Raw genomic sequence first — 18,237 nt, forward strand, 5'->3', positions numbered from 1 at the left:
TGATGCAATTTAGACTTCCCATCTAGAAGTAAAGGAAGGTGTCTCCAGTGATAAAAAGGATGAAACTCAGACCGAGGATAATCTAGAAGACCAAGGCCATATATCACTTGACACCGAGATTAGTGAAAATCTTCCGGTGGTAGGCAATGTTGGAGATATTCCCAAGATTCAGAAGGATGATACTGCACCAAGTGGCAACACTGGTTGCACAGGATAAAGGGAATGATGCCGAGGTGAAGGAGACTGAGAAGACAAAGGTGCAAGGTATAGAGGTAGATAAAGGGAAGGCAGTTGTTGATCTGAAAATTGACACTCCTCCAGTCAAAGGCACAAGGACCCTACCCAGAATCTCTATTAATCTTGATGGCCCTCCAGATCTTGGGCAAATATCTCCTACTGAAAACTTGATGCTTGTAGTAGTTGTACAGGCTCAGGCCAATCAAGATTTGGTCAAATCAAAGTTTGAAGATAAAAAGCTCATTTTGATGTATGTTGATGTGTTGCAGAAGGTGGCTCTAGGTTTGTAGCTAGATCCTAATTCTAGTCCCTCCGGTAAATTATTACAATTAATCAACAATGTAAATACCAATTTTGATTCTTTGGAGAAGTCTATCACTAAGCGATTATTAGATAGATTCAAGGAGGTAAGAATGTAGACATTCCAAAAATGATAGAAGATGATAGAGTCAGATTGAATAAAGGTTTGTAGACTATTTCAGATACATTGATAGAAGGAGATTAAATATATGTCTTGTCTAATTTTGCCAAAGTTCACGGTAGATATAGACAAGCAAATCATTATTTATCAGGGTAAACTAGCTGGTATTTCACAATATTTTAATTCTAATGTATCACTAACCAGTAGTGTAGAAGGGAAAATAATGGCTCTTAATGATCAAATCTCAAGCCTTAATGCGGATAAGGATAGAATTTTGAGAAGAGTTGGTAAACTCCAAAATTTGATTGCCCCTTGGATGGACACCATGTTAAGTAATAAGGTTGATTGTATGAAGGCTATGGGACAACCTGATCCATCTGAATTGGAGGATGTGAAGATTCATGCATATGTTTTCAGTGCATTCATCACAATTTTGGATAAGTTGAAGAGTGGGTAGGACACTCAGGATTTCTAAAGAAGATATTTGTTGATATCTTCAAGTAATTGTAAAGTCTCCGATAGATATCTTTGTATATAAGTTTTGGACAACACCCCATCTTTGGAATTTATATCAAAGGGGGGAAGTAAAGGTGAAAAATGTACAGTAGGAGAGTGTAATGTATAGAGCATGTTACAGGTTTTAGAATTCTTTGTCTAAGAGGGAGCCTTGGAAATCTTGAAAGTTATTTTGATTTGGTGTACAGGTGTCAACACTTAGTCATTTTTCACGAGTCTTGCCATCAATGCCAAAGGGGGAGATTATTGCCAATTGACACTCATCTGGTGGATATCGATGTTTTATTAATGGTTTAGGGTTGTCATTGATGTCAACTCTTTTTAAGATTCCTATCTAGTAATCATGGATCTTGATATCTGAAAGTGAATGTGAATCAATAATTAATTAACTGGTATTTTAGGTTGAGCAGAGCAGTTTTGGTCCAGAAGCTTTCTGGTGATTGCGGTGCCATAAATTGTGCATGGGATGACTGGGCCGACATAGAGACATCATTTTATCATTGATTTGGTGATCCACATTTTTTTTTGGTGATCTGGTCAAGTTGACTCATGATTACACATTTCATCAATAGCCTGACTTGTTAAATAATTATTTTGTGATTGTGGATATATAAGACCAGTGCAAAAGATCTTTTTCATTTGTGGTATGATTGATATGTGAGCGAGTGTTGATCAAGAATCCTTTGTAGCGCATTTTCACTTGCGCATTCTTGATCAGGTAGCTGGCTGAGATAGGAAATAGACCAGAGTTGCAAAGCAGATACAGTCAGAGATTTCACACTTAACCAAAACTCATCTAGGCATTGTTAGATGATATTTTGGAGTTCTTTCATTGTATTTCATTATTATAATTGATCAGTAAGGCAGTGAGTCTTCCAGGGTTTTAGCCCTTATTGTAATTGAGCAGTGAGCTCTAGGCAGTGTGTCTAAATACTTGTGCATTCCCTCTCATGTAATATTGTTTTGCTACTAGCCATAGTGGAATAATATTCTGGGCTCAAATCCCACCGTGGTTTTTCCCATTTGGCTTTCCATGTAAAAATCCTAGTGTTATGATTTTGTGGTTGATTGTTTTGTGTTTCTATATTTCAGTTTCATGCTTATGCTTTTGGTGGTTTAAAGTTAAGTCAAAAAGTTTGTTAACCAATAGAACACTAATTCACCCCCCCAAGTGTTATTTTTCCTTGACTCCAACATATATATATATATATATATATATATATATATATATATATATATATATATATATATATATATATATATATATATATCAAATCATTAGATAGTTGTATATTGTGAGAGTGACTTTTCTTTGAATGCTTGATGAGGAATGAACATAAATAACACAATAAATACGATTTTCCGTGGGTATGCAACTTTAACTATTGCAACCATTAACAAAACTAATTTAATAAATAGGATTCACAACTCAATTAGAATAATTTTTAATTAAATAAAAATCTCCCTTGAAATACTTGAGGCAGAGTTTGTGATGGGGTTTACCTAGTTTGCTCAACACTTCACCTAGCTAGTGTTGCTAAATTTCACCAACTCACTAGGCCTAGTTGCCCTCTAGACCTTTAAGTCCTTCTCTTGATTCTTGATCTCTCTAAGGTGTTTGCTTCAAGTATGCTGGCTAGGAACCTTACCAATTCATAGTGCTTCTTAGGTGCTCAATTATGCCTTCTTCGCTTCAACTTGTCAAACTGACCTCCTACCATTTTGAGTTGATGCAAAGGTGTGGAGGTGTCTAATAACATGTTTTTTATGCGTTTGGGGTCCATTAGTGGCTTGCAATCATTAGGTTTCTTACTTATTCCAAAATCTTGCCTAGAAAAGGGCTACAAGGAATTAGCCCAATTAGGCCTCTTAAAACCATTTTTTAGGGCTTGGGTGGACATGATTCAAAGGGCACCCAAATAATTTTGGATTTTCCTCAAAGATACACCTATCCCTAAAGGGTTTTTGTGGATTTGGCCCCTGCTTTCATCGTATAATGTACGAACCTAGAAATGAGGGTTTTGGAGGGTTTACTAGGCCTTTAACCCGCAGTGAATGAAAAAGTTGGGGTTTTGGTATCAAAAGGATTTTTTAAAGATTCTCCCTACATAGAAAACTCTGCCCCAAATCCATAGACCCCTCCAAACTCTGAAAAGGTGATTTGGCGCACACCCCTGTACTTAACACTTCATTTTCACCTTATTTCCTCTAGTTGGGTTGCTCTTGGACTCGCCTAGAATAAGGTGATAGTCATACTTAAACTCCTCTCCAGCACTTGAACCTGCATATGTACAATGTAAAGGTGGTTTTATACTATTTCCCAACTATCCGTGATGGCATCATTCGTGGAACTCATGGGGCAACCATATTTACAAGAAATCTACTATATACAAGCCAAAACTGGTTGTTTGCGAACTTGAACAAGAAAACACCAATGAACAGTATTTACAAGACTTTAAATTGAACCAACAACTTAGTAACACATAGGAGTAACTCAATCCATTTTAGGATCAATGGATTCAATCCATATTCAATTGTAAAATGAGTAAAATCAAGCCAAAATGCTGCCAACAAGACTGAAAATGAGTAGTTTCAGTTGTTGAACTTTACATCACACACTTCTCCATCCTTGGTAAACATTGAAGAGGGGGTATATATAGTTTTCCCACATGTGGAGTCCTCCTAGGGAATTGGACAATCCCTAACTCCACCACTAACCTATTCAGGACAAAAGTTGTCATGACAACTTTTTGCAACTTTGCAACTTTTGCACTTTTGGTCTTTCTAACATACAAGACCTATTCCAAGTCATCAAAAATGATGTTTAAAACTTTTCTAATACCAATTTAACCCTCGCTAATGCCTGTACCAAGTTTTGACACCTTTGACCAACAAAAAGGTCAATTGGCTACTCAAACTCACTATTTACACAAAAATGAAAACCTAAGAAGAATGAACTCAACCTAGGCCTACATTGACACAAAATACTAACTCTTGGACCCTCCTAGAGTCCTTATTCACTACTAACTTGGCTAGGGTTAGTACAAGCCAAAATTGTGAAAGCTAATTTTCCTAAGTCCTAGGTGCTCCTGCACCATTCTCCCAAACAAAAGAAGATCATGTCAACTCTTTGGGAATCAAATTTTGATCTATCCCAACCTTCTTAAACTCTATCTCAAGCACCCATGTAGCTTTAGCATCATCCATACCCTATGATTTGATTAGGTTCTCCCAATAGACTTGATGCCTTGTCTTCTTGGCGATCCTTGAACTCAACACCTTCTTGGCCTTTGGATTTGGTTTGGCTGGTAACTGAAGGTTGTTTACATCAACTGAAACCTCTGAGTGACTGCAATCTAAACCTTGAACTAGTCTCTTGTATGCAACTAATTCTTCTATATTAAAAAACAGTGACAAGCCTATTTCACTAGGTAGATCCACCTTGTAGGCATTTTCTCCATACTTGGCTAGAATGGCACATGGACCTATCCTTCCCATTTGCAACTTCTTTGGCACTCCTTTCTATATCCTTTCTTTTTTTAAGTGCACCATAACAAGATCCCCCACTTGAAATTGTAGGTTCTTCCTCTTTTCATCAACTTTTTGTTTGAGTTTGCTTGTGTTCTCCATCAATGCTTGTTTAACTATTTCATGGACTTCCTTCATTGATTGAGAAAAGTCCTCTTCATATCCACTTCTTGCTGCTACACTTCCTAAATCTCTCAACTCCAAAATTCCTCTTGGGTACACACCATAGACCACTTCAAAATGGCTCTTGTCGGTAGTCTTATTTATGGTGTCATTATATGCATATTCACCATGTGAGAGTACTTGATCCTATGTTTGACCATATTCCTTAGTAAGGCACCTTAACAAGTTTCCCAATCTTCTATTTACCACTTTGGTTTGCCCATCTATTTGAGGATGGTAGGCTGATCCAAAAGAGAGGTTGGTGCCAAGCTTTTGCCAAAGTGTCTTCCAAAAGTGACTCATGAACTTGGAGTCCCTATCTGAAACAATGCTCATGGGTAAACCATGTATCCTCACCACCTCTTTGAAGAACAATTGAGCAATTTGGCATGCATCATGAGTAGTCTTGCAAGGCACAAAGTGAGCCATTTTTGCTAAATCTATCCATAATGACATAAATGATGTCATATCCCTACTTTGTCCTTGATAAACCTACTACAAAATCCATGCTAATGCATTCCCAAGGTCTATTTGGTATGGGAAGAGGTTGGTATAAACCGGCATTTGTAGAAGTACCCTTGGCCTTTTGGCAAACTATGCAAGTCTCCACATACTTCTTCACATCTTGATTCATCCTTGGCCAATAATAGTACCTCTGAACCAACTCTTGAGTCTTATTGACTCCAAAATGTCCACTGAGACTGCCATTATGCTTCTCTTGAATAAGGTTTTCTCTCATTGAGCCTCTAGGCACACAAAGTTGCCCACCTTTGATCAATAGCTCATTTTGCAAGGTAAAATCAGAATACTCACTACGGAAGTGATTTTGGTACTCCTTACACACCTTGTAGGCACTTGAGAAGTCTTCATCCTCTAGGTACAAGTCTCTAAAACTGTCCACACCTATGCTTCTCAATTGGATTTCTTGGACTATCAAAAGTCTTCTACTCAATGCATCAGCTACCTAGTTTAACTGCCCTTTCTTGTGCTTAATGGTGAATGTATAAGCCTCCATATACTCCACCCATTTCATGTGTTTATGACTGAGTTTATCTTGTGAGTTTAGGAAACTAAATGCTTGGTTGTCCATATAGACCACAAATTCTTTAGGGAGGAGATAGTGTCTCCATTTCCTCAATGCCTGCACTAAAGCATACAACTCAAGATCATAAGAGGAGTGCTTCCTCTTAGCATCACTTAGCTTCTCACTATGGAAAGCTACTGGTCTTTCTTCTTGGCTTAGGACATCACCTACTGCAACATTTCTTGGATCACATTCTACAATGAAACGTTTCTTAAAACTAGGCAACACTAGCACCGGTTGGGTAGCTATCTTTTCCTTCAAGGTTTCAAAACCTTTGTTTACTGCTTCACCCCATTGAAACTTTACCTTTGCTCCACCTCTAATGGTGTCTAACATTGGTGCACATATAGCACTGAATTGCTTAATGAACTTCCTGTAGTAATGAGCTAGTATATGGAAGGTTCTCAGCTCTGCTGTTGTCTTAGGAGTAGGCCAATTTACAATGGCTTCAACCTTGCTTGGATCCATCTTGAGGTTTCCTTAAGAAAACACAAACCCAAGGTAAACCAACTCCTGCTTGAAATACTCACACTTATCCAAATTCATGGTTAGCTTTTCATCATACAATCTTTGTAATACATCTTGCAAATGATTAATGTGATATGCCCTATCTTTACTGAAAATGAAAATATCATCAAGATATACTACCACAAATTTACCAATAAAGTCCTTCATCACCTCATTCATGAGTCTCATGAAGGTTCTTGGAGCATTGGATAAGCCAAATGGCATTACAAGCCACTCATAAAGACCTTCAGTAGTCTTAAATGTAGTTTTCCATTCATCATCCTTCTTAATCCTAATTTGATGATAGCCACTCTTAAGGTCAATCTTGGTAAAGTACTTGGCTTCCCCTAAACAATCCATTAGGTCTTCTATTCTAAGAATAGGGAACCTATATCTGATGGTGATCCTATTTATGGCTCTAGAATTAGTACACAATCTCCAAGTACCACCTTTTTTTGGTGCTAATACGGTAGGGACAACACAAGGGCTAATGCTTTTCCTAATTAGGCCTTGGTCTAAGAGCTCTTGGATTTGCTTGGCAATCTCAACATTTTGTTGAGGGGTCATCTTATAAGCTACCTTATTAGGCAAGGATGCTCAGAGAATGAAGTCTATTTGATGGCTTATGGTTCTGTTAGGAGGTAAGGTGGCTAGTTGTCCTTCAGTTACTATGCCTTTGAATTTATTCAACAAATCTTGCACCTCTAATGAAAAATATTGCTGCTCTTTCTTGTCTTCTTCTTTGGGCTTCATAGCAAGTGAAAATCCTATACCTTCACCTTCCTCAAGTGTCTTTGAGAACTGTTTTTCACTCACCAAAAGAACATTAGGACCTGGTGCCCTCTTTTCTCCTTCCTCAAAGATAGACTAAATCTTGAATGTGACTCCATCTTTCTTGGAGGAGTATGCATTCTTGGCTCCATCATGGATAGCTTTTCTATCAAATTTCCATGGTCTTCCTAATAGAATATGGCATGCATCCATGGGTAGGATAACACATAACACCTTATCCTTATACCTACCAATGGTAAAATCCACCCATGCTTGCTCATTGACTAGGACATGTTTGCCTTTGTTAAACCAAGTGACTCTATAGGGATTGTTGTGAGGTATCCTTTGTAATTTGAGCTTACTCACTGCCTCTTCTGACACAATGTTATATGTAGACCTTGAATTAATGATTACTTTGCACACTTTGTCCATAATCTTCCATTTGATCCTAAATAAGGACCTTCTTTGGCTTGGCTCTTCTCTGATCGGTTCTTTGATCAATGTTCTCCTTATCATCAAGTTTTTGCCTACCTCTGACTCTAAGGCAACTTTTGAAGTCTTGATGCTTGAAGACTCTTCTTGGAGATAGCTCACTCTTCTTTCAGCATCATACGATGATGATCCCTTCTCTAGACACCTATATGTTGGATTATCAAGTTGGTTACAATGGTAACACTTAATTGTTGCAAAGTATGAGGAACCTCTACCTTGGCCACTAGATCTTCCTCTGAAACCACTATTGGATCACCTTCCTCTATTGAATCCTCCTTTACTGCTGCCACTATCTTGCTGCTCAATGATTTTAGACTCTCCTTGTGTTCTTTGTTCAAAACTTCTTCCTCCAAAGCCTCCTCTATGGCCTCTATTGTCTTTTCCTCTACCCTTGCCCCTATTGTTGCTTGAGTCATGTCCTCTTTTCATTTTTTCCTCCACCTTAAGGGCAAGTTGATAGGTTTGATGGACTATTTATGGGCTCATTAGACTGATTTCTTCTTGGATGTTCCATCCTAGACCATTTAGGTACCTAGCAACCTTGAGACTCTCTTCTTCCACCACATGAGATCAAAGGCTAAGTTTGTGAAACTCCTCCGTATAGCTACTGACATCAAGATCTTTTTGTCCTAAGTTTTGCCTCTTCCTATGAATTTGCACTTCATAGTCATCAGGGAGATAGAATTCTTCAATTTTGACTAACATCCCTTTCCAAGAAGAGATGGGTGCTTTTCCCATTTTCTTCCTTTCATCTTGCACAAATTTCCACCATGTTAGAGAAGCTCCTCTCATCCTTGACTTGGCTACCTTGACTCTCTAGGCTTCAGTTATCCCTTCACATTCAAAATGGATCTCCATACCTTCTATCCATTCTAGGACCACTTCTGCCTCCATTTTACTAGTGAACAATGGCAATCCTTCCAGTGATTTGACACTCAAGGCCTTCAATGCTTTCAAAAAAGGTTCTTTCTCTAGGATAGGATTAGGTTCAAGTATCTTGTCTATCTCTAACACTTTTTTACCCTTCCTTTATGCTCTTTCCACCTTTACCAACACTTCACCTGCCTTGGTTTCTACCACTCCAAGCTTACTCTCCAATTATAGCAACTTCTCCTTCAGGAGTCTATTCTCTTCCTCCTGATCATCCACTTTATTTTCCAACTCTACATTTGTCACCATGTTGCTATCTCCTACAAATTCCACTAAGGACATCTACTCACCTAGCCCAAATATTATAGGCTATGATACCAATTTGATGGGGTTTACCTAGTTTGCTCAACACTTCACCTAGCTGGTGTTGCTCAATTGCACCAACTCACTAGGCCTAGTTTCTCTCTATACCTTAAAGTCCTTTTCTTGATTCTTTATCTCTCTAAGGTGTTTGCTTCAAGTGTTTTGGCTAGGAACCCTACCAATTCACAGTGCTTCTTAGGTGCTCAATTATGGCTTTTTGGCTTCAACTTGTCAAACTGACCTCCTACCATTGTGAGTTGATATAGAGGTGTGGAGGTGCCTAATAACATGTTTTTTATGCATTTTGGGTCCATTAGTGTCTTGTAATCATTAGGTTTCTTACCGATTCTAAAATCTTGCCTAGAAAAGGGCTACAAGGAATTAGCCCAATTAAGCCTCCTAAAACCGGTTTTTTAGGGCTTGGGTGGAAACATTTCAAAGGACCCCCAAATAAGCTTAGAGTTTCCTAAAAGATACACCTATCCCTAAAGGATTTTTGTGGTTTTGGCCTTCGGTTTCACTGTACAATGTACGAACCCAAAAATGAGGGTTTTGGAGGGTTTACTAGGCCTTTAACCAACAATGAATGAACAACTTGGGGTTTTGGTATCAAAAGCATTTGGAAAAGATTCTCCCTACATAGAAAAATCTTCCCCAACTCCATGGACCCCCCCAAACTCTGAAAAGGTGATTTGGCGCACATCCCTGCACTTAACACTTTATTTTCACCTTATTTCCTCTAGTTGGGTTGCTCCTGGACTCGCCTAGAATAAGGTGACAATCATACTTAAAATCCTCTCCAGTACTTGAACCTACATATGTATAATGTACAGGTGGTTGCCTACTATTTCCTAACTATCCGTGATGGTAGCACATGTGGAACTCATGGGGCAACCATATTTACAAGAAATCTACTATATACAAGCCAAAACTGGCTGTTTGCAAACTTGAACAAGAAAACACCAATGAACAGTATTTACAAGAATCTAAATTGAACAAAAAATTCAATGACACATAGGAGTAACTCAATCCATTTCTGGATCAATGGATTCAATCCATATTCAATTGCAAAATGAGTAAAATCAAGCCAAAATGCTGCCAACAAGACTGAAAATGAGTAGTTTCAGTTGTTGAACTTTACATCATACACTTATCCAACCTTGGTAAATGTGAAAGAGGGGATATATATAGGTTTCCGACGTGTGGATTCCTCCTAGGGTGTTGGACAATCCCTAACTCCACTGCTAACCAATTTAGGACAAAAGTTGTCATGACAACTTTTTGCAACATTGCAACTTTTGCACTTTTGGTCTTTCCAACCTACAATACCTATTCCAAGTCATCACAAATGATGTTTAAAACTTTCCTAATACCAATTTAATCCTCCCTAATGCCTGTACCAAGTTTTGACACCTTTGACCAACAAAAAGGTCAATTGGCTACTCAAACTCACTATTTACACAAAAATGCAAACCTAAGAAGAATGAACTCAACCTAGGCCTACATTGACCCAAAATACTAACTCTTGGACCCTCCTGGAGTCCTTATTCACTACTGACTTGGCTAGGGTCAATACAAGCCAAAATTGTGAAAGCTAATTTGCCTAAGTCCTAGGTGCTCCTGCACCAGTTTATTATTTTGTATAGCGTGTAGGATTTGGAATATTGCCTTGGACAATTTGGAGATGACCTTAACTGTTGCACAATTTCAAGCACATTATTGATTTGTTTGTTATTCTTAATTTGATTTCTTGTATTTTTAGTTTCCTTGAGATTATATCGAGCAGGGACATTGAAGATGAACATAGCAATGAAAAGTACAAGTACTATTATGATTTTACTAAGCATTAATCTGCTCATATTCATTGCTAGAGAGCGTCCTTCTAACCAAGATGGCCAAGAAAGATAACACAAAATAACTCGAGAGAATAAATAGCTCATTGAATAAGAGGATGAAATCCCAAGTGTTGAGAGAGAGAAAGTGGCGATGCAAATTGAAAAAGAGGTGAAGCATATATATAGCGGGCCACATAAATGTGATAGTGTGAGCCTCATTGAGTATTTAAATTCTGAAACACAAAGGAGATATTCAAAACTAGAAAATGTGGAGTTGAATATGTAGTAAGTCATACACCAAAATATATATGCGTAATCTATGAAAGTGGCCAATTCGTATGTGAGGTTAGTCATAGATTATCATACACTTAGTTCACAATATTTTGGGGCAGTTATGATTCTCATGTTGTGTGCAACAATGCAATTTTCTAATATTTAACACAATGTTTCTAGTAGGTCATATTTAGCCCCTTTTAGTAAGGGATATAAAGTCTTTCTCAAATTTTTTAAAAACTGTTTATCGTTAAAATTTAAATTATAAATTACAATAGTCTACATATTCTGATGTTTTATTTTTTATTATAGAAGCACATTAATCTATACATGAAATTGTGCAAATGTAAATGTTTAATGAAAAATATCAATTATGTTAATTTATGTAAAAGAATTATCGTATATAATTAGAATAATATATTCATTGAATTATTAGTTCAAGTTACTTTAAATTAATTGTTCATTACAATTTTTATAAAAATAATTCAATCAATTCATATTAAATATGGACAAAATGAAAATCAAACTAAAAGAAAGTATTTTAGTTTAATTTTTAAGGTCAATTATATGATTTTTTTCTAAATATTGTACACGACAATCATATTTTAACACTATTTTTGCAATATTAATGTGAATTAGAATAAATTTGCTACTTAAGATAATATCTATTGTAAACTAGTGAGTGCATTAAATTAAAGATGAAAGTATTGTATTAATATAAAATGTTTAAGAAGCTAGTTTACGTAGAAAAAATTGTGTTCCTTCATTTTTTATGTAATTCAATTAAATTTAAAATTCTTACAATTTTAATATCAAATTAGAAAGATTTCTGCAAACAAAATTAAAGTTAAAAAATTAATAATAAATGACTATCCAAATAAATAGTATTTAATAAGATAACTTATAATTTTTTATATTTTTAACTAAAAACAGATGATTTAAACATAAAATTATATAATAACTTTTAATTATATAAAAAGATAATATAAAATTTAACTACCTTGCTGAATAACATCAATTCAAACATAGAAAATGTCAAAGCAAAAATACAATCCACAACAAATTTTAATTTTAATGTTTGGTTCAAGAAAAATATTCTTATATGAGGCAGATCGCTTTCTTCTATCTTGATTGTGTAGAATCAAGAATATACATATAATCTTAAATATGATTCATGAATGCTACATTAAACATTTCAACAGACCTTTTCTATGGCATCACAAAAGGATACGTGTCTGAAAAACAAGAAAATGTCTATCTATAATACTTGAAAGGACTATAAATGCTACATTAATACATGTTATAATGCATATTTGATACTCAAAATGTTGAACCATTTAGGTTTATGAATTTTTATATAACATTTTTCTTTTAAATGTGAAGGGAAATTAATAAATAAAAAGATAATATGAATCAGGACAATGTAAATTTCATTTTCTTCAAAGTTCTAATAATCTACTTAGCAGACATTGGTAATCTGAAAATATATGTCAATGTTGTGAAGGAAAATTGATAGAAATCCAAAACAATCATGTCAAAATCATTTTTTTCTTTCGTAATAGTTGGCATAAAATTTTATATTGTCCAATTCTTGATTCTCTTTTAGAGTTTTAGTGCTCTTACAATAATAATCGATTCAAGACGATTGGATGGGTCCTATTTAATTACATTACGAAAATATGTTTGTTCCCTTATGTGTTTTTCGTTGAAACTTCAAATCATTGTGTGTGAACCAAGATTTAGTATTCTCAAGCTCTATGCCATAGTCCCCTACACTTTTTCTAATATTCTCAGTGACATACTCCAAACATGATAACTATCTTGGATGCTAATATATTTGTTTCACAATTGTTCATGGTCTTCAACATTAAAATTTGTGGTAAGTTGTCTTAATCATATGTTGAAATTTTTTGTATAATATATATGTGGTTTCATAGAAATAGTAATTTAAGGTGTCATAGTGTTATAAATCTATAACATGTTCAGAAATGGAATATTGATGGGACAATATAGATCTAAGGATTAATTGTTTGAGGGAGCACCTATGGGATTTATATGTTATATTTACTGGAGGGTTCAATTTTTTTTGTCATGTCTCTATTATTTCTTTTATTAATTAATAATTTATTTGGCATATTAATAATAGATAATATAATAGTTACATTTTAAAATTAATGAATTTATTAAAATCAATCCGTTATATAAATATGTGATTATGATATGTTTATAAGTATTTATTTGCATTTTGTAACCAATGAAAATTATAAATATAACTAATAAAGCATATTCATTAATAGTGGATCAAAATAGTAAAATGGACTCTTATTGTAGTATTAAGAAAATAAAGAGAAGACTATTTTTTAGTGGGGATCAATATAGGAGGAGACACAAATCATGTTGAGGAAGCAAATTGAGTTGAGTTTGGAAATATATTTCTTATTCATTTTTTGGAGAGAAAATTTGCAATGAAGAAAGAATTGCAAGTAGGAAGTTGTTAAATGAGGTTTTCAAGAGAATTTACAAAGGAAGTTATGGTTGTTATTCCATTTCCTTGTCAAGAGTGAAAGGTAAACAATATGACTTCTAACCTTTGTTTTATAAACTAGTCTCACTATTTCATCAAGTAGTGTTTTCTTTAAATCTCAATTTTATAGTAATATGCATACAATAATATTTTTCAATGGATTGTTATAATCCATTATTTTTTCTCTGTATAAGTTCAATTATATTAACGTTCATCTTCCATCCATTATTTTTATCTACATGATGTTTCAGACAAAATCTAGATAAATAATGTAAGGTGTACTTTGACCATATTTTGTAGAGAGCGATAATAATATGTTTAGAGCAATAATGGTGTGCATTTATTGAAGAAGGTAAATATTATAATTTATTTCTAGCCTTATATGCATCACGAATACTATCTAGAAAGTAAGTATAGGGGCATGTTGGATTATTCTAGAGATTTACTTGAGATCTTTGTAGAGCCCATCTTGTGCATTTCATGCAATCATCACATTTCATGGGATGTCATTGAACCTAAGGTATTCTTCCATATGTATACTTATGTAGTCAGATATATGAAATCTGTTTGAGAGACATTCATATAACCAATTAATGTACTATTTTTCTCAACATAGATGTATCATTCCATGCACCTTATGATTTTCTTATTTCATAGATTATATCTATATTTGTGGTATCTAAAGCCTTATAACCAAATCTATTTTGTGCATACCTTGCATTCATCACATTCCTTGAGATTGCATGCCTTACCATATTGTGCATACATATCTTCCAAAGCATGGCAATGACTTTTTGATATTTTCCGTGTAGCAATTTTATTATTGAAACATAAGACTTTTTTATTGTTTGATATTAATAAACTTGCCTCAACATTAATAAGTGATTTTTTACTAGCAAATTATTTAGAAGTAAATCCTTGATATAGTTGATATTTGGATGGATATTAAATTGATATTTATAATTTAAAGACTTAATTTTGGTTTGTTAATCATTTAGTTGTTATCAATTGCTGGTTTAAGGAATATTTATTAACATCAAATAGTTGTATATTGTGAGAGTGAATATTCTTTGAATGCTTGATGAGGGATTCAATAAGTAGTATAATAAATATGATTTGTCATATGAGATTACATGGGGAAAAATATGAGTAACATTGTTGGATTAGAATATCAATATGACTGTTCATATGTGTATTTGCAAGTTGTGTTATTTTGTACATCATGTTGGATCTAGAATATAGTTTTGACAGTTAGGACACGACCTTAACTGCTGAACAATTTGAACCAGATTATCGATTGCTTTGTTGTTGTTTATATCATTTGAACTTTCCTTGAGATTATATCGAGTAGAGACATGGAAGACAAACATGGCAATGAAAATTAGTATTGTTATGATTTTGGTAAGCATTGATCTTCCCATATTCATTGCTAGAGAGAGTCCTTCTAAGAAAGATGCGCGACAAAGATAACAACAAGAAATAGTTGGAGAGAATAAATAGCTCATAGAATAATTATGATGAAATCTCAAGTGTTGAGAGAGAGAAAGCAGTGGTGTGGATTAAGAAAGAGGTGAAGCGTATTTATAGCATGCCACAAAAATGTGATAGTGTGAGTCTAGTTGAGTATTTAAATTCTAAAACACAAGGGAAACATTCAAAGTTGAAAATCTGGAGTTGAATATGGAGTAAGTCATATATTCAGATGGAATGGTTTAAATCGTCCACACTAAGCTTATTATTTTAGGGTTAAAAGTATTAAATACTCAAAGTTGACTGACATTTTCTAAGCTTAATATGTTTCTTAATGTATGTTGTCACACTAAGAATTCACTTCTAGGCTTAAAAGTGTTAAACACTCAAAGTTGAATAACATCCTCTAGACTTAATTTGTTGCTTAGTGTGTATGGTTTAATGCTGGCCCACTCAAATATGTACATTCCACAATGCATCATCTATGAATATGACCAACTCTTATGTGAGCTTAGTCATAAATTATCATAAGATTAGTTCCCTACATTTTGGGGGCGATTATGATTATATGTTGTGTGCAACAATAGATTTTTCTACTAGTTTAATACAACGTTTGTAGCAGATCATATTTAGTCCCATCTGGGAAGGCCATCTGGGAAGGGATACAGAGTCTTTATCACATTTTCTTAAATTATGTGTACTTTTAAAATTAAAATTATAAATTATAGTAGTCTAGATATTCTGTTTTTTTAGTTTTTATTATAGAAGCACATTAATCCATATATGGAATTGTACAAATGTAAACTATTAATGAAAAATATTAATTATTTTAATTTATATATAAAAAAGTGATCATATATAATTAGATTAATATATTCATTGAATTATTAGTTCAAGTTATTTGAAATTAATTGTTCATTACAATCTTATTTTTATAAAAATGATTCAATTTAATTCATATAGAGTGTTTAAAGAATGGAAATCAAAATAAAAGGAAGCATTTTAGATTAATTTGAAAGGTCAATTATATGAATTCTTTCTAAATATTGGACATCATAGTTATATTTTCACATCATTTTCTCAATATTAATGTAGATTGGAATAAATTTTCTAAGATAATATCTTAATATAAACTAGTGAGTGCATCACTTTAAAGATGAATGTATTGTATCAATATAAAATGTTTAACATACTAGTTTATATAGAAAAAATTATGTATCTTACATTTTTTATGTAATTAAGTTAAATTTATAGTTCTTACGATTTTATGATCAAATAAAAAAGAAAGATTTCTATACAAAAATAAAAGTAAAAAAATAATAATAAATGACTATCCAAATAAATAGTATTTGATAAGATAGCTTAATTCTATTTTTTTATATTTTTTAATAAAAAGTTGATGATTTAAACATAAAATTATATAATAACATTTAATTATATAAAAACATAATACAAAATTTACCTAGCTTGTTGAATAACATCAATTCAAACATAGAAATCGACAACGAATTCTAATTTTAATGGTTGGTTGAAGAAAAATTTGTCACTCTTGGGCTACACTTGTTAAAACTAGCGGTTGGACCTCAAGAAGGTCCAATTTGTACTATCGATAGCAATTAGACCTACTATTGTTATCTCTTTATGCTTTTTCTTGACCTGTGTGGTTGGACCTCAGGAAGGTCCAATTTGTACTGCCGATAACAATTAGACCTACTACTATTATCTCTTTGTGCTTTTTCTTGACCTGTGTGTGTTTTACAAATGATTCTTTGAGACTGTCCCTTTTTTGGTGCTAAGAGTGCTCACTGTGTTGGTTCCCATATTTGTGGTAAGTTGTCTTATGCTTCAAAATATGTTTATATACATTTAAATAAGAGAAAGTCATATTTTTATTTGACTGATACAATGAAATATTATTTTGATACAATCTATATAAACACAGAGCCCGGTCTCATGAACAAAAGATGTGTCATGGAAGCACCATGAACTCCCACCATAACATCAAATGAATTTAAGGCTCTAAAAATTTCTACCATCTATGTGCTTCTTTTGGGAGTCATTATTTCTACCTCGAACCCAATTTTCTTTGCCAATTTAACAATTGCCTTCTGGTTCATCATTTTCCTTGACTTCTCCCTTGATATATTTACCAATTTGGGCTTTCCTAGCTGTGAAACAAGCCTGGAATCCCGTAAGGGAAATGATTATTCTTTGGTTATGCTTTGTGTTTGAGGCATGGAACTAAATATAGGGGCATAGGCCTTTCTCACAAGCTCCCTAAAATCTTTAATGCTTTTTCCATCTTTCATGAGCTCTAGTTTCACACTTAATTCGTCATGTATGTTGAGCCCAACTATCATCTCTGGAAAATAGTGGACTCTCTTATCCTTGCTGAAATCAATGACTAGATAATTGGTGACCTGCCCAATAATCTCTCCATATTTTGTCACCCACCAGGAATGGTATTCAAGAATAACAAGCACCACTTGTCCATGGAGATGTTGGGATGTTATGTACAGAGGCAACAAACCATCATTGAATTCATGGTAAACATTGCCCATGTATCCTCCTTTTGAGAAAACTATGGAGGGTAATTTATGTTGGACTTATGATGAACTTGGCAGGCATCTTCACAATCATCCCCTGTTTTGAGGGTGATTTCATCAATGGTGCTCATGGTACTCTGTTCCCATTTGCGTGTATAAGGCTTGATTTTCTCCTGAGTTGATTTATCAATGTGGGCATGAAGAGAAATGGAGACATTTTCAGATAGCAAACATCTGTCCTATAGTGAGAACGGTCATAGCATAGGATTCCCCTACCATCTCCTCCAGAAGCATTGTTTCTTCCCACATCTACCACCACAAATTACATAAACACATACTTAATTCAAAGTGCTTTCAAAATTCATTGTCAATATACATGTGATATTAAAAAATAGCATACAAGTTATATCCTTTAAGTGAAGAACTCAAAATACTTTAACTGGAGCAACTTCTGGTTCCTTCTATTTTGGTTTTTCGAAGATGAGTTTTTTACTTGTTTGGAGGAGTTTATATCCTCAACTTTTTCTTCCTTCATAGCACTGTATAGGAGGCTGGAAGAGTTGAGGTCCATCTCCAAGCCAAGTTCTTGTCCAAAAGCAAATAAAAGCTTGTATATCTTTTGCAAGTAAGCCTCTTCA

Source organism: Cryptomeria japonica, chromosome 3 (assembly GCF_030272615.1).
Source record: "Cryptomeria japonica chromosome 3, Sugi_1.0, whole genome shotgun sequence".
NCBI lineage: Eukaryota > Viridiplantae > Streptophyta > Pinopsida > Cupressales > Cupressaceae > Cryptomeria > Cryptomeria japonica.